General features: G+C 38.9%; 1 long non-coding RNA gene across 1 annotated transcript; it reads right to left on the bottom strand.

The window, feature by feature from the left end:
- Positions 1-675: 675 nt before the first annotated feature.
- On the bottom strand, positions 676-1627 carry LOC120321170. The gene is made up of 2 exons (XR_005560760.2): positions 1276-1627; positions 676-1213 (listed from the first exon to the last, which is right to left on the bottom strand). It is a non-coding gene; the product is annotated as an uncharacterized LOC120321170 (long non-coding RNA).
- Positions 1628-6431: the final 4804 nt, after the last annotated feature.

Below are 6431 nucleotides of genomic sequence, written 5' to 3'. Positions count from 1 at the left end.
TCTTAGGGACTGAATGTAAAATGCACGGTAAACCATTATTTATAAACAGATAAAAATTACTTCTCATACCAGGAAACCAATAATTTTCTCTCAGTTTATTGACACCCTTATATGACACCCTTGACACCCTACCTATGAGAACGAGATTTTGCTGCAATGGCCTTTCTTGTAGTAGAAGAAAAGAGGGTGAAGTTTATTATCCGGCTCTCGCTGCAATAAAACAGCCCCAAATCCATGGAACCTCGTATCCGTATGCAATTCGGTTTCATAATAAGGATAAGAGATTGACAGGACGGGAGGACCCGATAACGCTGTCCTCAACTGCAGTGTATCAATAAAGTCACTGTTTGGTTATTCGTATGATTATTTTATTTAGTGAGGCAGAGAAGGTCCCGCTCCATTCGAAGTGAATTTTTAATGTTCTTTTGATCTCCATACAAAGATTTCTCAGCTTAATTCGAGGAGCAGCGACATGACGCCTATATGCATATCTTATATATATGTATATATGAATTGTCGCCAAGCGACAGTGCTGGAGGAGGAGGAGTGCTATAGGCACACATAGGAAGCGATCAGTGTTTGGCCAGCGTGAGAATTATGTATTTTAGCCTTATTTACGCGTACACTTGGGCTGGACTGTTTATGTACACTTTGCAACAGAGAGCTACAATGTGCTTTTATGTGCATAATACATCTCCTTCCTTTATTATTTTAAGATATTTGCACAAGTCATTTATAACTGAATTCTTATATTCTGTACCCATGTCTGTTATGAACGTGTTCATTGTTCCGTACTTTAGAAAGATTCATAATTGCCATTTTCTGATTTTGGTAGCGGACCAATAGTGTCCATTATCACCCTGTCGAAAGCTTTTATTGGAGTTTCTGTTATTGTTAAAGGAGTGTTTGTATTACTTGTCACTTTTGATTTTTGGCGTTTCTGACATTTTCCTTCATACCTTTCCAGTAAAAATATCTTTTGACCTTTGCGAAGGTTTTTGTGATGCCTTTGTGACCTCCTTGTATTGGATCGTCATGAAATGTAGACAACTTATTTTTCTTTTAATTTATCTATTAGGGTCTCCAGGTTTTATAGCCCATTACTTTGAAATTATCAATTGAAACATGTTCAAAGATATTTTCCCACGGAGCCATTTTGAGGTGGCTGATTTCATTTATCCGGATTGCATTTCAAGCCTTAGGAAAAAGTAACCTAAGTCGAGGATTCTATTAGTATATAAATCGTTAACATCATATAATTGATAATTTTCTTACCATGTTTAAAGAAACATAGCATATCTTTTATATGCAAGGTCACTACTTTACGTACTTCCAAATTTTTTATGACTTCATATACGTTGGGCTTTGAAGCTTTTTCTATGGATTGCTTAGGCAATTCTATTTCTTTATCTCCTGCGCAGGATTTTTGTCTACTTTGATATCTTGTAGTGACTTTCTTGTGATTTCTTGTAGTTATTTGATGGTTATTCTTGATAGCGCAATAGCTACATAGTTATATTTTCCCTTAACTCAGAAACTGGAAGTTGGAGTCCATTTTTGTGTTGAGTTAACACAGCTCCACAAGCTTGCTTACTTGCATCCGTAACTGCAAAATACTTTGCTGAAACTTGGTTATTGTAATAAATTAGAATTAGCCAATGCCGATTTTAAATGTACGAAGACATGTTGGCATTCAGCTGCCCATTCGAATTGTACACATCATCATCATTTTTACATCATTTTGTTATGTGACGACAATATTCGGTAAAATTTTGGATAAAACGTCTATAGTAATTCCAAAATGCAACAAATCGTCTAGCACTGTCCGCATCATGTGGGACTGGATAATTTTTAATGACGTCATATTTTTGTCATCTGTAAAGATTCCTTGATCTGTGAATTTGTGTCCCAAAAATGTGACTTTATTCAAGAAAAATTAAAATTTTTCTGGATGTAGCTTTAGGTTATATTTCCTACATTTCTCAAAAACATCAGTTAAGTTTTTAAGCATAGGTTTTTTGGAACAACCAAAAACTATTAAATCATCCATATACAGGAATGCTTGCGAAGGTTCAAGACCAGAGAAACTATAGTCATCAATCTCTTAAAAGAATTTGGTGCTATATTTCAACCGAATGGTAATGGCGTGAAGCGATATCAGTTCAATTTGATGAAAACCTGACAATAAGTCTAGGCATAAAAAATATTTGGCTCTACCTAGTTGATCTGAAATATTGTCAATTCTAGGCACAGGGAATTAGGTTAGGTAGGTTAGGTTTTACCGGCCGTCAGATAAGACCGACGCAATTAGACCTTAGAGGTACATTTTGATACCGTGTATGTTTTTTGCTAGCTGTTTTCCCAGTCAGAGGTGCTGGTGAAACTTTGTATCCGATGTGGATCGGTGTCGGACAGGTCGGACGTGTCTATCAGGACTCTGCTTCCTAGTTGAGCAAGTCGTTATACGGGGCATTTAGTCTTCTGGCATAGGTACCTATCAACCAATGCCCTGTGATGACTCTCATAGCAGTGCTCAGGTTTGCTCTGGTCAAACTTAGAAAATTTGAAATGGTCATATTTGGCGTGTTAGGCGACAGTGTGTGGTAGTTTCCCATATTGGCTGTTTGTTTCGGTTCAGGTTTTCCCTTAGTAGAAATTTACATGTGGCAAAAGGCATACTCATCCCCTCCATCTCTTGTATGAGTGGCGCCGTAGTGCCTTCTCGAGCTAGTTCATCTGCGATGGAATTGCCTTCTATGTCCCTGTATCCGAGTACCCATATAAGGCTGATTTCGAATGGTTTTGTTATCTTGTGCAAAGATGAGCGGCAATTCGATACTGTTTTTAAGTGGCTTGAGATTGGGGCAATCCATTTAAACGCTGCTTGGCTATCACTGAATATGTTTACGTGTGAGCTTTTCGGCAAAAGTGCTTTCAAATGTTTTAGGGCTTCCCTTATTACTGCTACTTCAGCTTGGAAGACGCTGCAATGATCGGAAAGTCTAAACGAGATGCGTAGGCCTTCCTGTTCGGAGTAAACTTCTTCTCCTACTCTGTTGCACGTTTCTAGTTTTTTTAGACTAGAAATTGTTTAAGGATATGAAGGGGGATCCTTTGGGATTTTATCTCTTAAAATATTTTTATATTTTTGCCTGTCTGTTTTCCTTGGGTTTGAGAAAACTGCTGGTTTTGTGGGGTTGGTTGTGGGGGTTGTTTCTATATACCTGTGGTCCGAGAAAGATTGCTTATCTAGCACCCTCCAGCGAGTTACTGTCTCTAATAGTGGTTTAGAGACGAACGTTAAGTCTATAACCCCTTTCCGGTTCTTAATGAGAAAGATGGTGTCATTACCTTTATTACATATAAAAAGAGTTGAGCTAAAAAGAAAGTTTAAGAGAGACTCACAGCGGTCGATTGTGTTTGTACTTTCCCATAGTGTGTGATGAGCGTTTGCGTCGCAGCCTACTAGGAGGCCTATGTTCTGCTTTTCGCTGTCTTCTTACCAGCTCATTCGGCGGTTCGGATGCCCCGATCTCAGAGGCAATCCCCGCGATCTCTCCGCCATCTCCGCGATCTCTCCGCCTTCCTGATTCTCCTTGGCGGAGTCCGATTTGTCACCGACCTTTACGGTCACCGAACTGAAACCGAAGTTCAGCTCCCCATGAGCGGCCTCTATGGGAGCGAGGGACTTCTTGTTAAGGATGAGGATGGCCTGATTTGTTGGCCCTTCCATCTCCGATGGAGATGGAAAGGTGTGGATTGCATCGCTGCAGCATGGTGATGATCTAGTCCGGCGCCTTAATGGATGCCGGGATCCAGATCCTTGCACGGTGTCGGCAAGGTACGTCGGACTAGCTCAACTCAACAAGTCGGGCGACCTCATACACCTCCCCCAGCTCCTTTACTGCGGCTTTATATAGCTCCGCAGAGCCCTCGTTGTTACAGGCGATCACCTTGACGCTGCCTTGAAACCATCCCACGTCTTTGCAGACAGGAGGGGGGCCAGGCTCTTTGGCTAAAATCTCAAAGCATTTTGTGGCTAGGGCTGCCTTTCTGCCACTTCCACTTATTTCGTGGAATCCTGCCACTCGGGTCGTTTCTGTCGACAACACCCAGGAGAATGCGGTTTTTCGCGATCTCCACAAAAGATCGCCTTGGCTGTACGCGTTGCCGTTTTGCCGAGGGGTCGGAGGGAACGTTCTGGGAGCGCTCCCTCTTAGGTGGAGGTCACTTTTTGACCTCTGTGGGCTTGGATGGCTTTGGAAGAGTTTTCTTTGGAACTATCAATTAATTAATTATTTTGTTTTCAATTAATGTTTCAACCTGTGCTTGAATTTCGTCAAGTTGACTGTGAGGATTTCTATAATTTTTAATATATGTATACTGGCACATCATCTGTCAATCTCAGCTTATGTTTGTAGAAATTATTTGTTGTAATTGATTCGGTTTCAAGTCCAAATACATCGCTATATTTGATGCATAAATCTATTAAGGCAGATTCAAAATGCGGTCGAAAATTTTTTTGTTAATTATGACAGTCTTTCTCTTACTTTAGAATTGGTTTGGACTATTTCATAGTTCGAAAGTTCTTTTATATTTACTATTTGATCTTAACCAGTTGTATTCAGTAATCGGACAAATGCATTTTTGGTTGTTGCAACTGTGTTTGCAACATAAATGCCATTTTTAATTTCCTGGTTAGGTATTAAAAGAGGAAGGTGGTTGAGGTTGTCAGCTTCCCCTGGGTGAAAGATTAAATTAAAGGCAGCAGCAGGCGGTACATGCAGAGGTTACAAAACCATCCTAACTACCTGGGCCTCAACCTATTGGACACCAGTCAACGCACCAGGAGTTTGGTCCGGTCCCACCCTACGGACCTTCCCCGGAACTGGCAGGATACTAAAATCCACAAAATAACAAATCCAAATTGAAAAACAAATGTAAATTGAATATCCATAAACAATTATTGTAATTTGAATTTCATAAATGTAATATCCATTGTTAAGTGCCGTCATAAAATTTAATGATTGTCCGCGAAGGACAGTTTTAAATAAACTCACCATGCTAGGACAAAAAAAAAAAATTAGAGAATATTTGTATTTTTTGGACAACCTGGGATCTTGCTGGTAGAATTATTGAGTTATTACCAGAACTGTATGTTATTGGAACATATACTGGGAAATTCAAATTATTTGGTGTCATCCTGAGCCAATCTTCTGTTTAATTAAAATCTAATTGACAATTGAACTTCTTTCTGCAATTAATGCCTAATATTTCATCACATGGGATTAGAAATGTGAATCTACTATATGAAAATCGTGTAAAATTCTGTAATTGCCAGACAGGATTGAATTAATTATTGTCCTATTCCTTGAAAATTCATTTTATTGTTTCCTTAAATATCATTAAAGATATCAGAATTTTCTTTTGGAATGGATATTTGTTGTTTTGTATTTGTTTCTACATTGACAAAATTAACAAATATGTTTTGGATAAGATTAATTGTGTAAACCTTGTAACTATTTATTGTTGAGCAGCTAAAGGTTGTTCGGAGTTTCCCGAGTTATTTTGGGCTTATCTTACATTTCCTCGATTGTTGTTATTATACCCGTTCATCGTAGAGTAAAAGGGTATACTAGATTCGTTGAAAAGTATGTAACAGACAGAAGGAAGCGTTTCCGACCATATAAAGTATATATATTCTTGATCAGGATCAATAGCCGAGTCGATATGACCATGTCCGTCTGTCCGTCTGTCTGTCCGTCCGTATGAACGCTAAGATCTCGCTGAGATTAGGCATACAGACTCCAGAGACATAAACGCAGCGCAAGTTTGTCGATTCATATTGCCACACCCACTCTAACGCTCACCAAACGCCCAAAGCAGCCACGCCCAAACTTTTGAAGAATGTTTTGATATTTTTTCATTTTTGTATTGGTCTTGTAAATTTCTATCGATTTGCCAAAAAACTTTCTGCCACGCCCACTCTAACGCCTACAAACCGCCAAAAACTGTCAGTGTTTAAGACTCTGGACTTTGGATATGGCATCATTCATTGTATGGAAGGTACCAGCTTGCACGATAAGTTTAAGTCTATATATTGTGCAGTTTTTAGTCATTGCTTTAACTACATGCTGAGGTTAATACTTCTGTCTAACTCTATGGGTAAGCCATCTGTTATGTATGCACCCTCCAAAGCTTTTGTCAGCTGCTCAATATATGTTGTGTATTTTATGGTAGTTTTGCTACGTTGCTATAAGTTCATCAGCTTGGCTGACAATACTTCAACAGTTTTGCCTTTGACATTGTTCTTTAATCGATAAATAACTTTAGTAATAGAAGTTTCATTTCAGGTTAAATTTCTGGCCACGCCCTTTAAATTTATTTTTATTAATGAAACAGCTAATTGTTCGTGTTCGCCTCTTATTGAC

Source organism: Drosophila yakuba, chromosome 2R (genome assembly GCF_016746365.2).
Source record: "Drosophila yakuba strain Tai18E2 chromosome 2R, Prin_Dyak_Tai18E2_2.1, whole genome shotgun sequence".
Classification (NCBI taxonomy): domain Eukaryota; kingdom Metazoa; phylum Arthropoda; class Insecta; order Diptera; family Drosophilidae; genus Drosophila; species Drosophila yakuba.
Note: the sequence above shows the minus strand (reverse complement) of the source record. Positions and strands in the feature narration are given on the sequence as shown.